Source organism: Melanotaenia boesemani, chromosome 4 (assembly GCF_017639745.1).
Source record: "Melanotaenia boesemani isolate fMelBoe1 chromosome 4, fMelBoe1.pri, whole genome shotgun sequence".
In the NCBI taxonomy this organism is placed as follows: Eukaryota; Metazoa; Chordata; class Actinopteri; order Atheriniformes; family Melanotaeniidae; genus Melanotaenia; species Melanotaenia boesemani.
Genome location: NC_055685.1, coordinates 17,316,842 through 17,330,297, shown reverse-complemented (window position 1 = coordinate 17,330,297; position 13,456 = coordinate 17,316,842). Strand labels below are relative to the sequence as shown.

General features: G+C 37.3%; 1 protein-coding gene across 3 annotated transcripts in view; it reads left to right on the top strand.

Moving 5' to 3' along the window:
• coro2aa (coronin 2Aa) overlaps positions 1-13,456 on the top strand; it is a 44,245-nt gene that overhangs the window by 12,998 nt on the left and 17,791 nt on the right. The window contains exon 1 of one of the 3 annotated variants that reach the window (XM_041983951.1): positions 5,706-6,006. The exons of the other annotated variants lie outside the window; for them this stretch is intronic. The gene's annotated coding sequence lies outside the window, so the exon portion shown is untranslated. Of the gene's footprint in view, positions 1-5,705; positions 6,007-13,456 lie in introns of those variants that run through there. 3 annotated transcript variants of the gene reach the window in all.

Genomic DNA, 13,456 nt, shown 5'->3' with positions numbered 1-13,456 from the left:
GATGAGTGCCGTCTCCTACAACAGAAACATAGTCGAAAGAAGCAACACTCTTACACAATGAGTAAAACAGAAAAGATCAAGTTGTTCCTTCCAACGTGATGGCCAGAAACAGAAAATAAATTGTGTAGGCCAGCGGTTTTTCCCAGGTTTAGACTAGCTCAGACAAAGCTCTGTTACCCAATTATTTTATCAGGTTAGCCACACCTTATTTTGGTTGAGTCATGAGCCGCTTCTGATTCTTGTAACTTGTATTGTTGTCTGAGAAAAGAAGTCTTTGTCCTGCTCCACGTCACTGCTAAGTTTGATTTAACTTAGTCTGCTTAACCTCGTGTACACAGACAAACATCAATGAAAACATTTTATTGGAACATTATTTTTATTTGCCATTTGTTTCTGTTATACAAACAGCTGGAGATGGACCTGGCTGTGCTGATGCTGAGACAATAATCAGAACGTTATTGATTATAAATAATGGCAGTTGACCCAATATCTGAAGGCAGTACAGAGGAAGTTATTTAAATTTTGATGGTTTGATTTAGACTTCACTTTTCAAGCTTTTGTTTTGGTTATACCTCATTTTCTCTTTTTGAATTTATTAGGTAATTTTGCTCAAACTAGAAAATGTGAAACCAGCAGTTTAACATGAAATTTGGTTTATAGCCTCAGTGAAGAAATCCCTCATTTTCCCAGCATGGTTGTCTATTTGCTCTATGCACTCAGTGTACTTAAGTAGTACAGAAGACTGCCCTGTGAAACAATATGAGTCTGGATGTTTCAGTTTCAGAACCACTGCAACCCTAGATTTTAATGGTTAAAGGTAGCATAAACTCATAAAACAGGCTTTCTTTTTGGTTATAACTTGATAATGAATAAGATAGTTATAACTTCTCACTGATGTGTCATACTAACAAAAAAAGGTTCAACTTTGGTACAATATGTCAAAAAATTTCTGGCTATTATTAAAGTCACTAATCAAGAACAAAAGGACAAATTGTGACCAAATCATTTGGTTGGATCATGACTTGGTGACGCTGATCTTGTGTGTCCACCTTGGAAATGTTGCAAATAAACTGTGTGCAGGTGTGTGAAGCATCAATGTCTTAGAAGTTATAGCATCTTTGTAGCGCTACTACATTTAAATCATTGTATACTGTCAAGGCTGCAGCTTCATATACATGTAAGAAATTGATGTTTCTCCCAGCAACGTTATGCACCAGTGTAGCTGACCTGTGAAACTAAATGTGACCTGCTATGTGAATATATTAGTTTTGTTTAGTTTTTTTCAGATAATACTAACCAAGAAAAATCATTTGTTATTAACCTACTACTTCTACAAGTTCTTTATTTATAAATGTAAATTTTCAGGCTACAAACCCAAGCTTTTCTATTTTACGTAAATGTTTGCAGATATAATTCAAATCTAGTGCTCCCTTGGAAAATCATAACTTTATCAAAACAATTATCTCTGAAAAATGTATCTGTGTCTGTTGAACTGTATAATTTGGTTACTATTCTGTTGTTGCAAAACATGTTTGAAAACAACATAATGATCAGTTTGTGATCAAAATGTTATTTGCATGTTGTACAACTAGCTAACTTGCACAGCTGCAGAAATAAAATGCAGCTCTTAAAAAAAAAACTGAGATAGCACGATATATTGAAGTATTTGTTTATATATCAAAAGTCTTTTAATTTTGCAATGTAATGTTGTATATTGCATGTCCTATGATGTCCCAAAACTGAGATCATGGCTAAGTTTGGAACAATACAGCCCGAGATGATCGGGGATCTCACACAACTGTTTGTCGACATTACTGTTAAAATTGACAAACAATTCCTGCAGCTATCTACCGCTAGTTTATAAAGATAGCAACGTTTTCTAAATCTGGTTCTTCCAGCGATTTCTTCTTGTTAAATGGTGTTTTTCCTCTCTACTGTCTCCCCTTGTATGCGCTGGACGGAGGACTGAATCGAAGAGAAGATTTGATGCAATCTGTTGGTTTTATTAGAAGGCAAATTCTTATTTACCATTACAGAAATACATTTATAGACAATTATGATGAAAATTACTTAATTGGATTATAATTAGATGATTATATTAATTAGATTATTCGTTAAAAGTGCATAAGATTACTTTTGTTGTTTATTATTATATTAATAAACTGAACTATTTGAAGTTGGCATCCTGTTGCAATAAAAAATGGTCATTGAAGTTTATATTTTTCACATGAACCAGAAGGATGAAACAAAAAAAAGTGTTTAAATGTTTTCACTGAGCACTGTGTGATGGCATCGAGTCAGTGTCTTTGTGTGTTTATGTCACAACAGGCATGGTTTCTCATTTGCATAGTAAAGCAATAAACCACAGCATAAGGCAAATGCAAATTTATGATAAACAGAAAAGGCTTGTCTTTGCTTCTCTTGCTCAGTGCAGGCTTAATACCCATCAATAATATCATACTATTTAATGGTCAGAAAGGAGTGCTTGCTTGCTGAGGGACTTGTGTAAATTAATCAGTCTTTAATGGAGGGTTCTGTGTACACTGGACTTCAACAGCTCCAGATGACTTTTTCAGTTACGGGCTGCACCTGTTTAGTTAAGCATATATTTGAATGGGAGATCACTGTTTGCTCAGTTACTGGACACTTGACCTCATGGATTTTATGAAACAAAGGTATCGGGGAAGGGAAAAAATAAATAAGCTGAGGCACCAGGCTGGAATTCAGGATTGGACTTGACACTTGGTGTAAAAGACCAGGTGTTTTACAGTCAAAACACAGCCAGACACCTAATCAGCAATGACACAGTAAAGAATAGAAGGCCATTGTGTCTCTCATGTGTCAAAGGCTTTGTCTTTTTTTTCTCACAGTAGCTAGCTATTAGCTTGCAACTGCACCATGATTAGAGAGAAAGAGTCAGAAGCTTTAGGACTTGTGCCCTGTCTTTACTTATAGGTGCCTTTCACACACAGAGAGAGAACAGCAAATTTTAATCCAGAGCCAAGAGCTGAATGAAAGGAAATATGAGTCATAAATCACAGTTGTCTGTCTGCTGTGATAAGAGAGTAGTTACATGGCAACACTGCCAATCACGCATCAGTCTGTCTGCTTGGTGAATTTGTCACTGATTGCTTCTGGCTTGAGTCTTCACTGAGAATTTGCTGAAAGTTTGTCATGAGGTGACGGTAAAATGTTATGATCTAATATTAGGATTAGGTCTGCACTGGATTTTCTTGTTGATTTTAAATGATCCATTCAGATTTGGTTTGTTAAATTTCAACTTATGATGAGCCAGAGCTTCCAATGTCTTCACCCGTTTGTGTGCTCTGTCTCTTATCTCAGAGACACTGGGTGACCGTTGGACTTTGCTGTGTATTTTGGAGAGTTGGGTTTATACCTTGTTGACACTTTATCAACAGTATTTCTGTGTGTGTGTGTGCTTGCGCTTATGTGTTTTTACACATATGTACATTCATTCTCCTACCTGAATGTCTTAAGTTCCATTTATTAATGCTACACTAAAAGTTTTCTTCACCATATTGCAGATGAGATACTCTACTTTTTTTTCTTTTTCTTTTTTGTTTTTTATTTGTCTGTTCCTTATTTGCTGTTTTGCAGATGGAGGATTGGAACATATAATTTTTGATTATCTGGTCAACTATAATGCTGCTTTAGTTGACAGTGTGTTTAGCTGAAATTGGTTCTTCCTCAACAAGGTGATTTATTTTAACATAGGGTTCCTCAGGGGCACACCAGATATCAGGCCACAATAAATGAAACAGTAAAAATTCTGTAAAACAAAATCCAGTAGTAGAAACAATATTTAAGAAGAATCCTTTCTGCTGCATTTTTGGAATCAAACACCCAGAACATTTTATTCTGAAATTGACATTAATAAATAATTTAATCACAGCCTCAGTGTGATTTGTCCTAAAGACTTGTTAAGGTCTGTTAAGTTTTTTTTTTTTTTCCTCCTTTAACATTTAGTGGGGATACTTTAGCTGCAGTTATTTAATTTTTACAAAGTTCTGTAAATGCTCTTAATGTGAATTTAAATTCTTTTCAAAGCAAAATTCTCAGTGATCAGGAACCACTTGAAACTCCTTGTTGTCCAACCTTTTTACCTGTTTCTTCTCTATGTGAACTTAATTTCTAGAAGGATTCCTTAGCTAAACAACAATGCAAAGTCCATTGTGTTAGCATGTAGTGCAGCTAATGTGGCTAGTGTTATCAGTAGCTTTGATCATTGGCCGGAACTGGATAACTGTTTTCATTTTCTTCTATGTGCTTAGTTTAGCCTAAGCTAAGCTAGCTGTTAGCATTCCTGGCATTGCATCCTTTAATGTCCCAATCTAGCAGCAGCTATAAATATAGTTTTGAAGGGAATATTTAAAAATGGTATTGCTGTTGGTGTGAGATTTTTGTGGGAGGTTCTGTGAAATGTATGCTTTCTTGGATTAAAATCAGGTTGGATTATATCTTAAAAAATGACTTCAGATTATTTTTTTATCCTGAATTATTGCTGCTTTTATGTATGCTGGGTCTAGTAAGAACAGCTGACCTCTTGTGTTTGTTTAGTTTGTTGTTGGCCATGTGTAAAAAGGACAGGTAAATCATAAATCAAACTGTTAGACAAACACAAGTGTCATGATAGCCATTACTAGTCAGTTAAAAAGCTGCCATCAAGCTAATAAGGGTGCATCCAAACCTTTGACCAACACTACATATTGATCCATATGAAATCTTAACGAGATAAAATCAAACCTTAACTATTTACTTTAGAAAACCTCTTTTCTTTACAGCCAATGTGCAGGAAGTCACTTTTGTGCAATTAGCACCTCTGCTTGACTGTGCAAAAACCAACCACTCAGTATCCAACTTTATTTACTCAGCTCTCTTATTGACCTGTAAGCCCAAGCTTCCACAGCTAATATGGCATTATGTAATGTTTTGCCTTTGGTTCTGCCACTGCTTTCCAGCTAAAGCCAAGTGAATGGACATACAGATTTTCCTGGAGCTTCTACTAAACAAATCAGCCATTTTTTTATTTTATGTCTTGGAATAATCAGTTAATGACAAGTAATTTGTTTCCAACTTTTTAAGCAGATATAAATATTTGAGGATTTCTTTTTTCTTAACTTAAAAAAATCTTTAATTTTTAAATTAGTTTCTTGTTATTTTCGTGTTGTAGAGTTGATATCCTTTATCATTGTAGATCCCTGTAAGTTCTATTTTATGTCATGTCTTCTGCTTTTTCTGGCAGCTATAGAAGAAAATATACATAAGCACTCAAAACCGAAAAACACTTGCTTTTGTTTACAATATTTTGATTAATTTTATTTTCCGGTTTTGTCTTTTTTTTAAAGCTTTTTCTCAAGTGTACTGATGTTAAACTTAATGGATATTTCAAGATCCATAAAGAAGAGATGAGTGCATATATTTCCGCACAAAGATTGCACATCTGGCAAAACTTTTTCATTTTCTATTGAGCAACAAGAGTAGATGAGCGTTGCAGTTTTTGTTCTCTCCTCATGCAAAGATTGAGAAATTCTAATTGAGCAAACACTGCAGAGGAGTGACGAGTGTGGTTACCTGCTGCTCTTCCCACCCCCCACCCCCACCCTCTCTCTCTCTCTCTCTCTCTCTCTGTTCTCGTAGTCACCTCCCTCTTGGGGAGTGTATACACTCCTGTACACTCGCTCTGCTTGTTCACACATGCACTGAGCTTCATGCTGCACACACACCCACCCACCAGCTCCTCTGGCTCTGTGCACTGTGCATGCCAAAAAAGAAGCATTTTAACCTGGAGAGGGCAGAGAGGTTTTGAACTGGGTGTAAGTGTGTGTGTGAAGAAACATAGCAGCAGCCGTGATCCTGTGCTTGAAATAAAGAAAGACAAGTGGGGATTTTTTCTTTCATTGGGTTGCCACTTGATACACGGAGTAACTTTTTCTCATTCAAGGACCTGCTGCCTCTTCTCCTGCCACTGACGACTCACTCGACAGGGTAAGTGCTGCTGAACTCCCACTCTGCCTCACTCATGCTCAATGGAAAATTCTTTCTCTTGCGTGTTGTCGCTCTCTTTCTTTCATGAAATCCTCCCATGACCTGTCTCTCTGTATATATATATATATATATATATATATATATATATATATATATATATATATATATATATATATATATATATATATACACACGTGTGTGTGTGTGTGTGTATATATATATATATATATGTATATATATATGTTTGTGTATGCATATGTATGTTTCCGTAGCAGTAAAAATGACATCACCATCTCACATCCCAGGAAATTCATTTCCACCCACAGATTGCTATTTATGGAGGTGTTCACCCGTTCAAAACACTGCCATTCAATGAAATATGCACCCCATAGTTTTATTTGTACTCTGTTTCACTTCTTTTCATTAAGCTAGCTATCCTTATTCTTATGTCAACGGTCATGAAGACGTCAGCATTGCTGTTTTTGGCCTAATAAAAAAATAAAGGACAACTGAAGAAACAGCTGTTATGTTACTCTGTAAACAAGTGTGTATCTCACACCCTGTGCCAGCATACAGTGAGTCTCCATAAGTGTAAGAGCATCCTTGATGTTATGGTGTTACAGATAACATGGATATCCTTCAACAGCTAATGGACTTGAAGAGCAGGAACTGTGCACATTCTCCATCAGAGAAACTAATGGAAAACTTTCTAAAGTAAACTCATGATAATGGTATACCTGCTCTCTCTGAGGCCTTTGTTGGTTTATGATTCCTTTGCATCTTCACTGGATCAATGGGTTAAATTGGAGGATAATTCCAATTGATCTGTTTTCTGCTTGTGACCATTATGTACCTTATATACAGTATAATAGCTCCTATGTAAAGTCTTTCTCATGTTTTTTAATTCAAATTTCATTTGAAAGAAATGTGAGAGAGAATAATGCATTTTCTTTTGTTTTGTCTGGAAAAATTGCAAACTTACAACAAATCTGCTTTCTGTTTTTGCTCAAACTGTTACTGTTCAATGAGGATTTATTACTGACATATTGATTGTGGGCTTTTAAGCTTTTACCTCCAAATTTGCAAGTTTGGGCAATCTGATTGGTCAGAGCTTCAGTTGTTCCTTTACCTTTGAAGTAGTGCAGTTAGTGTCCTACAAAATAGGAAATAGCTGATATATCTTAAAGTTTTGGCCAAGGTTTTGTTTTTACTTAGATAGATTTGATCTGCTCTAAAACCATGACATTTTATAGAAAATATATGCACCAACATGATTTTTAACTTTACAAATGTGACTGTGACAGAAAGCCTCAGATTAAAGGTTTTCTACAAAGGTCTACGTGAGATGAAGCCAGCGACAGTCCTCTCTGATCCTTCTGCTGACCCCACAGATTGTAAACATGGCAAAATGTCTATTGCATCAGAAAGACAAAAGAGTCATTTATTTGGAGGATAAGCTTTGTGGAGACTTGGTGTTATCTACACTTTTATAGTTCATCATCAAAAGAGTCCAAAGCACAAAGATGGTGTTAAGCTTACACTTGGAAATGATTTCAAATTTTCCAGATATCCTCTTTGTCTCTCCTCTGTGTTAAGGGCCTTGAAGGCATCAAACAAACCATATCGATCGTCACAACTCTGACATCTTTACTGATACAGTGCTACAGTTCTCCCTGTAAGTAGCTGCTATAACATGCTTTAGCTAAGAAGAGCAAAGTCACAGCTGACCCCTCAGAAACATTCATGGGAGGTGTGTTTCTCTGTGTTCAGTAAAGTAACATGCACCCTAAAACAATACAGAAGACGCAGAAGCTGTTATTTGTTGTAAAAGAGGGGAAGTGATACTCTCAGTCCCACCAGACTGCTGTATTTGTTAATCATTACTGCTTTTTTTCTTGTCATGGGTTTATATACTTGTAAAAGCCTGCTGGAATACAGCACTACTTTAGGTCAATCTGGTTGTACAAACAGAAACCAAATGTACGCTTAAGTGCTGCATGTGGACATGTTGGTTGGTTGGGTTTAGTGAAACAGAAACAAATAAGTCTTTTGTCTTGTGTGAATGACTCTCAAGGTATGAGTATAGTTTCTCCAGGTAAACTGTGACTCCCCCCCCCCCCCCCCCCCCACACACACACACACACCCACACACATACATCCTGTTTTAGCCGTTCATATCTGTTCACACGTGTGCTCTGTAACAATGAAGCACCCCTTGGATTATGAGTGTGGCTGTTATCCTATTACAAGACAGTGGTTGCAAGCTGTCGTGTGTGATATCAGACAATCTCAGTCACACACACTAAGTAAGCGTGCACCCATTGGCCACGACATGCAGTCACACCTGTACATTCCTTGTCTTGAATTTCACCCTGAGCGTTTACAAAACATTACACCTACAGTTAGAGCAGGACTTGTGTTGGTTTTCAGATAAGGTTTGATGTCTTGAGGTCACTACAGTGTGTTTAGGATGAGTGAGTTCTTTTAGAGGAGCTCATGGAGGAATTGACAGTGTATTGATGCATATTCTAGATGTGCAGACTTTGAGCTAGAAAACATCTTACTCATTGACTCTTCACAAGTATCAATATAGGTTATCGATACTTTGACATCAGTAAGAAATCTTTGAACTGTGGCACTACCCCGGCTCTGAACTGTGGCTATAGAGGAGTGGCTGCCAGTGTATTTGATTATGAGGTATTTAAGACAGTCTTTAGGTGAGGAATAGGTGAACACGCATGGTACTCATATCTGTAAAAAAAAAAAAAAAAAGAAGAAGAAAAAAGTAGACTGCCTGAAAATCTTTGACACAACAAACCAGATGTACATTAAAGATTTTTTTAGTTTTTTTTTTTTTTTTTTCCCCCGTCATGTCTGTATTTTCAGTTTAGTTTTATGATGTTTTTACAACCCCATAATGCGGTTACTGCTGTGACTCACTGGTCATGGACTAAAATAAATTTCCCTCTGACAAAAGGGACAGCATCTTTTTCTTCTTCTTCTTCTTCTTATTTTGCCAGACATAAAGCCCATCAAATAAGTCCTTGTGAATAAAGCAATTTTCTGCTGTTGGTGAACATGCATGGCTGTCTTTTGATCAGTAGTAAGCCAGCATAAAAATAGCTGGAATAGCAGTTCGTCATCAGGTCTGCTTGTCGTGGAGACAGGCAGCCCACCATGCAGCCTGCTGTGTACCTGCTGCAAGATGCAGCTGAAAAGAAGCTGCCACTGGCCTGATTACAACCTATTTCAGATGTGACAAGATGTCTTAGCTGTCTGTCCTGGAAGCTTCTCCCTCTGGTCTTGTAAGCCTCAGCAAACATAAATGCTGATTATAGCAACCCAGATGTGCTGCAGTTTGTAATTGCATGTCCTTTACTAAGCCTCACATCAGCTCCTAAAAGAATGTGCATCTGCTGGTTGATTTTGTTCAAAATTTTGGCTAAAGATAAAGAAATAAAACAGGTAACAGTGATTTCTCCTAATGAGGTCAAGAGTTTAATTTCTCTCTTTGGTTTATGGCCTTATTTGCAGTTTGGCATATGGTTACCTTTTCGCTGTGGGGTTTGTTTTTGTTGTGCAAAGTAGCCATAAAAGGATGATTATCACCACAAATATGTTTGGTTATTTATGTATTATGAGAATAACAACTATAGTAATAGCAGTAGAAATAATGGTAAAATGTAATGTTTTTTTTTTCTGCTTGTATTATCTCCAATGTAGACATATTTTCTAGTACAAAAGAATATGCTGAGAATCTCCAAGGTGCAATAATATGTGACTCTCCAGGATTGGGAGTTGATTAGAAGATCAAATTAGAGTTGGGTGTTTGGAACATCCTGCTTCATTTTAAAAGACAAGGCTTTGTCAAAGCCAGAGCTTTACTGCTCTTCTTCAGAACTGTATCATAAAACAAACAATGGAGATTTAAGGACTTCATAGTTGATGCACTTCATCCTGCAATATATTACAAAACCATCTCTTAATAATGTACACAAAATTGGACATATACTGAAATGAAGAAAATCCATGCCTATTGTTATCTTCTGGGTGGCTGACCAAAAAGATCACTCAGGACAGAAAGGACCTCAAGGTGGGGCATGGTATAGCAGCCGCCCTATGTACAAAGGCTACAGCTCCTTGATGCAGTTGGCACGAGTTTGAATCCTGGCCCGGGACTCTTTGCTGCCGGTTGCTCTTCCTTTCCTGTCCAGCTCCCGTTTAATAAAGCATCCAAGAGTCACAAAATCTAAACCAAAAACAGGAACTTGAGTTAATTTGCATGTTGTGGGTTAGGGGTTAGTTTTAAATTGAAAGTGGTGGTTTGCAGACATAGAGTCCGCAGTACCTGCTGCTGGAGCCTTGGACAGAGTAATAGTGGTCTATCACATTCACTTTGCAGTTCCAGACTTGGACTGAATGCCATCATGTTGTCTGATAATGTTGCAAACTTAATGACATTAATTAAGTCAGAAAGGTTGTTGCACCCAGCGCCATTTACTAAACCACTCTGCGGTTGCTCTAGATCTCATCTTTAAAATGAATCTGCTCCCTTTTAAATGCCTGCAGTAGTGCTGAAGGATTGGAAGCCATTTGCTCTGTGATTGGACAGTTTGATTTGTCATCATCCAATCAGAAGTGTAAAAAACATGGCCAAAGATCCTCATCTGCAACTTGCACACAGTTTCTCACTTTGCATCCTCAAAAAGATGTTCACAAAAAACACTTCTATTTTTCTTCTCAGATACAAATCTTTTTCACAACCATGCCAATCCTTTTCTATATATACACAAACTTAAGTTTTACAGGCAGATTTTTTTGCAGAATGACAAAACTTGATTTACAAATACCTACTCTAAAATTATTTGCAAACATCCTTTTACAGCTGCAAAATCTGTATGGCTTTATATTGAGCCCATAGAAGTGTCAACTGGTACAGTGTTAGATTCATGCAGAGGTGGAGGAAGACGTCTGAGTCAAGATGGTCAGCATCTACCAACAAGGAGCCTGGACAAGATGCAAGTATGCTGAACAGCACAAAATCACTTGGACATAGCTCTGGAGATCCAAACCCTACGAAATTGGTCTGTGATGATCTAATCTGCATTGCTAGGGCTTAACAGACACTCCAATATGCCAACTGTGCCAGAAAGGTACCTTGGAGCACATCCTCAGCTGCTGTCCGAAGGCACTTGGGGAGTTACGCAAGTCAAGGACTCCTGACTGGGTCGCCCGGGCAAAGGTGTCTAATGATCAAAGACCTGAAACACTCTATGACCCTGGGTTTATCACTGAAGATGGGTCCAGGTAGCATCAATAGATGTATTCTAGAACCATCTACAGGTGTTCTCTATGTTTGTGTAGTTGCATTTCTCTTTGTGATGCATTGGCAACATGTCTGCTGGGATATAGTCTTTTAAAGCCTAATTCTGTTTGGCTAAATAACAAATGCAGAAGTTACAAATATGGAAATGGTAGAGGTTCAGGAAATGGCATGGTCATATGGATGACTCAAATGCAAGTTCAGTGAAGCTCCTTGTCAGGTGTGGAAACATTCCAGTGTGTAATGGCCTCAGGGTAGAAGGGGAGAGGTGGAGGTGTAAGCTGAGACATTAAGTCATGATCTCGCCCATTTTTCCTTTTTCACCACATTTTTCTTCCATGCCCAGCTTCTTTTCAGCCAGACCTGCATCATGCTAAACTTGTTTTTTTTTGGCCATCGTGAAAAAGCACCGGCATAAATCAGAATGATTTAATTGTTTTATGTTTTTTTTGGTGTTCTTGAAACTTTCTGCTCGGGCTGTACGTAGTAGCTGGTCTCTTCACTGGTCAGTGGTGTGGTGGTTTGAGTTTCGGTTCAGGGGGGGCTTTGAACAGTGGCCGTTCTATGTGGAGTTTGCATGTTCTCCCCATGTATGTTTGAGTTCTCTCCAGGTACTCTGGCTTCCTTCCACCATCCAAATACAGGCATGTTAGGTTAATTAGTAACTCTCTGTGTTGGCCTTGTGATGGACCTGGTTACCTGTCCAGGGTGTACCCTGCCTCTCTCCTGTTAATTGCAGCAATAATCTCCAGCTTCCCTTCGACCCTTAATTGGATGAAGTTGTACAGAAAATGAATGAAGAATGAATGAAGGTACAGACAATGAATGAATTACTTTAACGCGTTAATTACAATTAATTGCAAAAAAATTAGCGCATTTATTGGTTTGAATTCCAAACAACGTGGAACGTTTGTCAGTGCACGAGTTCCTGGTACACCGAATACACTGCTGCACACGTCAGGGCTCGGCTAACAACTTAGCGACTTTGGTGCTATATTTAGCAGTTTTCAAAACTGCTAAATATAGCACCTAACACCTAGCAGCATCTAGTAACTCTATTTCAAGTAAGCAGCTAGTGACAAATCTAGCAACTGTTTCTGGTGTTATTGGTGACTTTTGGAGACTAACATGAAAGCAAATATAGATAACTTCTTCTTGATGAGCAGCGGGTGCTTCTGCAGGCCCCTACCCTGTCCAAAATAACACACATGAAGCTGAGTTTACAATATTAATGACTGTGTCTATTATTTGATTCAGTCGTCCACTAAAATCCATTTAAAATAAAATGATGTTGCTTTTTGGTGCAAATATTGTTATGTGATTAATTTTTTATTTTTTTATGAGTCCCACCCCACATATATGTTTTTTTTTTTCTCTTAGACTTGTCTTACATATGAATTTGTTCATTTAAGCTTGGTGGGGCAGTAAGGATGAAAGATATTGTGTGGCTAATAGACATGTCATGAAGTACCCCTAAAAATTTCACAAGTACATTATTATTTCAAATTAATTTATTGCAGTGATACACAGTATAGTATTTGATGATACTATATTATCCTTCAATGTATTAATGTTTAAAGAATAAGTTGACAGTTAAACAATTTGTGATCATTTTAAACAGTCAAGGCGCCTCATTCTTATACACATAATGTAATAAATAAACAAGCAAGACTGTATCAAGATGACTGCCAAATAATTTTTTACTTATGTAAACGTATCGTTTTTTACACATTTTGATGTGTAATTTTACGTGATTTCACTGAGACAATGAATGTATTTCCAGTGAGATACTGATATATTTTCTATTTGCTTAGTTTTAAAGTTTTCCTAAGCAAAGGTTTCAAAACGGATTTGGTCTCGAATCTTTCTTGGGATGTTTTCATTTATCTGCCAATCTGTTGCAGCAGGCTAGATCACGCCACACACATGCAAGGGGCGGCAGAATATTTAAACATATAATTGATGATATGTTTTGTTGCTGCACTGATAAAGAATCATCCACGTCCGCATCGCAATGCATTATAAAAACAATTAAATTCAACACCCCTGCTTTTGTGTGTGTGTAGTGTTTACTCATTGTTTGTGTCCATTTTTGTGGTAACATCTTGTCCCATCAACCTCCTCCAG